The sequence below is a fragment of the Macaca nemestrina genome, chromosome 5, assembly GCF_043159975.1.
Source record: "Macaca nemestrina isolate mMacNem1 chromosome 5, mMacNem.hap1, whole genome shotgun sequence".
Lineage (NCBI taxonomy): Eukaryota > Metazoa > Chordata > Mammalia > Primates > Cercopithecidae > Macaca > Macaca nemestrina.
Genome location: NC_092129.1, coordinates 183,218,782 through 183,224,244, shown reverse-complemented (window position 1 = coordinate 183,224,244; position 5,463 = coordinate 183,218,782). Strand labels below are relative to the sequence as shown.

The 5,463-nt window shown below is 48.4% G+C and overlaps 1 long non-coding RNA gene across 1 annotated transcript; it reads left to right on the top strand.

Annotated features, from left to right (window-relative positions):
* The first annotated feature begins 1,359 nt into the window (after positions 1–1,359).
* On the top strand, positions 1,360–3,291 carry LOC139363220 (uncharacterized). Its single transcript, XR_011623179.1, has 3 exons — positions 1,360–1,495; positions 1,596–1,778; positions 3,010–3,291. It is a non-coding gene; the product is annotated as an uncharacterized lncRNA (long non-coding RNA).
* Positions 3,292–5,463: the final 2,172 nt, after the last annotated feature.

Here is a 5,463-nt window from a genome sequence, read left to right as displayed (position 1 = left end):
GAAACTGCTTTTAGGTGGCCCCGGGATGCTACTCACCACAATTCCGGTGGGGTCACCCCTGACTGACAAGTGGGGCCCAAGGAAATAGCCCTGCCCAGTAAAAGATTGTCTGCCTTTACTTTGTAGGTAAAAATCCAGAGAGCTCTTTATCCTTTGGGGAACGTTCTAGTCTTTCTCCCTCAGGATACTTGTGTGTGGCAGAGGATACTGTTCCCACTAAGTGTTTCCACCTGTACATCCCAGAGCTAAACCTCATCCTGTTTCAGTTACGGGCTCAAACAATAAACATAAACACTTTCTACATCAGGCTAATTTATGGGCTCTGTTTTCCTGGCTTTCCCCAAGAAATTCCACTCCAAACACATTGAGAATGGGAAGAAAAAATCTGTTCTTAGAGTCACCATAAAAAGTATGCTATTGATTTAAGAAATTCATATTTTCTAAAACTAGTGATTCACGTTTGTGTGTGTATCACGCTGCCATCCACATTTACAAGAATAGTCGGAATGGTCGTTAGGAAGGACTACACTGACTTCTTACAGCCAACTGCAAGTTCGTTGTGTGAATGTTCCTTCCTGAGCTTTACTAAAAAGTTTTTGTGCCACTGTACAAATTGCACATGTGAATCTCCAGGAAACTCGTTCATTTTCCAATTCATAGCTAGTGTTGCTCCAATACTGACACTTATCATCAAAGTGTTAAGTAAATCGGCATTAACCATTGCCTGGAACGACTGAATTGAGAAAAGTTTCATTAATTTCTCATTATTCTTCTTTACTGTGCACATGAGCATGTGATTTTAAGCTTTCATAATATGTGTGTATTGTTTAGTATTACAGACATTCACAGCTGAAAAGCAACCCACAGATTACTTAGTGAGACCTAATCGTATTAACTTTACACATGAAGAAATGGAATCAAGATGAACACATCTTCAACGGTTTACCCAAGACCGCGTTGTATCTCATGTCATAAATTAATCCAGTCTTTAAAACCCATCATTTCGTTTACCCATCCATTCATTTACTAGGTGAGTATTTGCTGTGCATCTCCTGTGTGCTAAGCATCATGCTGTGCTGTGGGAATACAGCGATTAAGACCCAGTCCCCTGCCCACGGAGAGCCCTGCGCGTTTGTGGATAAGACAGGCAAACCGGCAGGCGATGACAGAGTCTGGAGATAAAGTCACATGGCTACACCTGGCTGTTCTCTAGACACCTCAAAAAGAGGAAGTGATTCAGGCACTGAGCGTTCTGGGAAGGACTCATCTGATTTTTAATACTTCATTTTTAAAATGGTAACCAACAGAAACGTGCTTTGACTTAGGGAAATCCAAAAACCTATATTTGATTTCAGATTCTGCTGCGTGCGTCCTCTATGACCTTCAACAAATGACTTAGCCTTTCAGAGTGTCCTCATCTTTAAATGGGGATAATAATATGAACCCCAGGATATTTGACAAGATTATAGAATAAATACAGAATCCTAAGTACCGAGTAAGTAATTGTTGCTATTCTATACACTTATTTAAAACTTAGCCTCTTGGGGAAAACGTTAGGGTAAAATTCAGGCTCCATCTACACCCGTGTCTTTCAGGATGGGGGAGAAAATGGCAGAGGGACTCAAACACAAGGCTTAGCCCCCACTGATCCTGTGCTCTTTCCACCCAAACGCATGGAATCAAGCTGCCACGGAGGCAGAAGCTCAGGGAGAACAGGAAACAAAAGCGCAGAGATACTGAGTTCAAGAGTGATTGCAGGCACTGCAGTGTTGGAAGAGGTGTGGGGCTGGACGGGAGTGTGGGGACACGTTAGAAAATCACTCTCAGAGGAGTTACCACAAAGAAAAGCTGTTTTTCTGATTTTCACATCCCATCACTCAATTTGCTGTAACCTACAAAATTCATGAATATGTACCAGTTCCCCATTGCACTAGGTATTTGGGGAAGCTGACCTTGTATTCAAATTCTGACAGGTGAATAAGTCCAACAACACCTTGACTTCTTAAATTCTAACTCTGTAAATTTGCAGATGAGAAACTAAGGTCCAGAGAGGTGAAGTGACATGACTATAGTCATTTAGAAGACACTGAGATGGGCTTAGATGCGTGAGGACTTTATAAAACCATGTGAGAGAGAGAATGGGTGGGGGGCAGGGTAAGGCCTTGCAGCAAGTCTGACCCAGTGAAAGAGTGAGGGAGGTAAGGTTGGACGGCAGCGTCCCAGATGGCCACGCAGCCAGAGGAAGGTTTAGGAAAGCTGTGAAGCAAACGTCAGAGAACCCCTGGTCTTCCAGGACCGGCCTGGCCTTAGGGCCTCTGACGTTCTCAGTCATTGGCTGGGAGAACCAAGGAAAAGCTGATGTCGAGAGACATTTCAGAGGCAGATGCCACGGTTTTTGTTCACGTGTGCTTCCATAATTGGGGCTCTGTGCTATTCATGGCTACCAGGGTCCACCATGGGTAGGGGTTCTCACTGACCGCACGTTGCAGGAGCAGCTCTTCCAGGGCCCTCATGGGGCTTTCTGCAGAGGGAGACACAGCTGAGGGAGGCAAGTGGGATGGACTGTAGACCACATTGCTGTCATTGACTTGGGGCCCCAGCTGGTACTAATCTTCCCCCAGCCCTGCTACTCATTCTAAATGTCCCTCACCCTCAGCACCTTGGCAGGGCTCAGTGGCTTGTCTGAAGGCATGACCCGAAGGATCACACCCTTGGTCATCGTGTTCTTCTCATCCAAGCTTGCTGAGAGCACCCACTCACCTCTACGGCGGAACCCGGGTATACCAGGACGCACCGGGGTGGAGCCCTGGGCGTGTTCCTCCCTGCCCCACTGTGTACAAGCAGCCACAGCTCCTTTCAATGACCAGGGTCCATTTCCTCGGCCACCCCCTGAGGACAGCTCCGGAAACAGGGTTACTTGGTGTCTCATGGTCAAGTAGCCTGTCTTTACCAAGGCCAGCAGCACACACAAAAAAACATTTCTCAAGGCTGCATAATTCTCTGTTGCAGATGACAAGTCCTTGCTCTGGCGTCCCAGGAGCCTGCGTTGTGGTTCTTCTGGGGAACTACTGGGAGCTCTAGGCTGCCTCTGTTCCCTTCTGAAGCCTCCAGCACCATAGGGTCTGCAAGATCGTGTGGCCCCAGCAGCAGGGATGAATGCACCACAGCGTGGACCCACGGCAGAGCCCTTTCCTGCCCATGGGTGACACCTGGAAGCCTTCTGTGTCACCCACAATCTAGGAATGAGATGAGGCGCCACCAGAACCCGGGCACCATGCTTACTTCTTTGCAGTAATTGATACAAACCGCAGTGACTTATCTTTTACTGTGGAGCAAAATCCTGGCACTCCTTAATTTCTGGCGCCTAAAATCTTCACTGGAGTGGTCAGTGCCCGAGTCTTTGCAGGGTTTACCCCCCACTACAGGAGCACATGTGTCTTCCCAACTCTCTCAGTGCATAAGCCCCCTCTTGTTTCTTTTGTTCAGTCTGCATGAACTCATTGATCATTATAGTGTTCTACAGTTCGGCCAGGCAGTCCAGGCCCCTTCAGTCTATATCATGCTGTGTTCAGTGTTGGTTCCTGCCTGTGGGTTCGTGTTCTCACCTAGCTGACTTCAAGGATGAAGCAGCAGACCTTCCAGTAAGTGTTACAGCTCTTAAAGATGGCAGGCACCCAAAGAGTCAGCAGCAGCAAGATTTATTGTGAAGAGCAAAAAAACAAAGCTTCCACAGCTGGAAGGGCACCTGATCCGGTTGTGGCTGCTAGCTGGGGTGGCCAGCTTTTAGTCCCTTATTTGTCCACGCCCATGTTCCATTTTCGTCCTATCAGAGTGCCCTTTTTTCAATCTTCCCTGTGATTGGCTACTTTTAGAATCCTGCTGATTGGTCCATTTTACAGAGCGCTGATTGGCGCATTTTACAAACCTCTTGCTAGCTACAGAGCACTGATTGGTGCATTTTTACAGAGCACTGATTGGTGCATTTTACAATCCCCTTGTAAGACAGAAAAGTTCTCCAAGTCCCCACTCGACCCAGGAAGTTCAGCTGGCTTCACCTCTCAGTGCCAGGAGGCACAGAGTTCAGACAGCACTGTGGCTAAATTAGCAGTGCATATCATCAGTCCTGTGTGAGCTGTTTCTGACCCTCTTTTCCAAATGGAATGGTCGAGCATGCAATGGCAAACGAAGAGGCACGTGCCCCTTTCTTGGGGCTTTGCTAATCGGCTCTAGTGGCTGTGATCTGGGCGACTGCTAGGTTAAGTCTGGTAGTAGTGGTAGTCTACATTCGTTCTCTGGGATCCGTACCGTTTCTGCAGGGGCCAGCCTGACGATTCAATGGAGCAATGATCGGTACCAAAACTCTGCACCCTTTAGGCCCTTAATGGTGGACTTCACTCTGCCTTCCTTTCTCATGTCCTGCCGAGATTCAGAGAGGTTGAGGGGGCAGCTTCAGGGTTTTTCACCTTTTCCAGTCGGCCTTTCCCACTCTGACAGCTCTTATCCCACAAACCAAGAACCCTAATGTGGGAGTGGCTCCACCTGCTCTGTAGTTCGTGTCTCACAGTCCACTGAGGAACTGGGAAAGACCATTGCTGAAGCCACAGACCCAGCAGGCCCACTGCGAGCTGGACATCAGCCAGATCCAGTAATGACTTGGCCCCCAGGTCCCCTACTCTACCAGGAAAGCCAAGATGACTCTGGAATCTCCGGGTATCCCTGGCAACTCAGACCTTGTGCCCAACAGTCTTTGAAATGTCAGGTAATTCCCCTCCCCAGTGTAAAGTCACATGAGTGAATGGCCACAGGTGCCCTTGGGGAAGGACTGGGGGAATGCACATAGCTGGTCTCCATGCTGCAGGATCCTGCATTCTCAGGACAAGCCAGCTCTTCAGTCAATGGGTTTCAAGTCTGAAATTGGGAGTGTCTGGGGACTGAGCCGGAGGCTTGTCTTGGCTGTGGAGAGGCAGCCCTCAGCCTGCCGCTCCTCTGTTCTTCCCTCTTTACCGTTACTATTACAGGCCTAGGGTGGCACCCCTGTGGGCCTATCTGACGCTAAGAACAATCTGCTCTATCAGCCATCTCCAAACTCCCTGCAGCTCAGGCCCCCTTGGCCACCCCTCCAACCTTGCTGTTCATCATTGTCGTGGCCTCTGGTTTCGAGCCCCCATTACTTTGGGGCCCCATCATCCCCAAAAAGACCCAGGCTTCCAAGAGCAACCCCAGGGACTTTGCTTCATTTCTTGACATCCTGTCTACAATGTTAAATCTCATATTCAGGAAAAAAATTACTTCTAACTATTGCTTATCTGATTTACAGTCTGATCAAACACCCTCAAAATCCAATCCCAGGCATACTCCCCTAGCTCCCATGTGGACACACGCCAGCTGGCCTTTCCGTTATTGGGATGAAAAGTCTTTCCCTCCCCTCTCAAGCCCAGCATGTTCTCAGCTGGGTTATGTTGG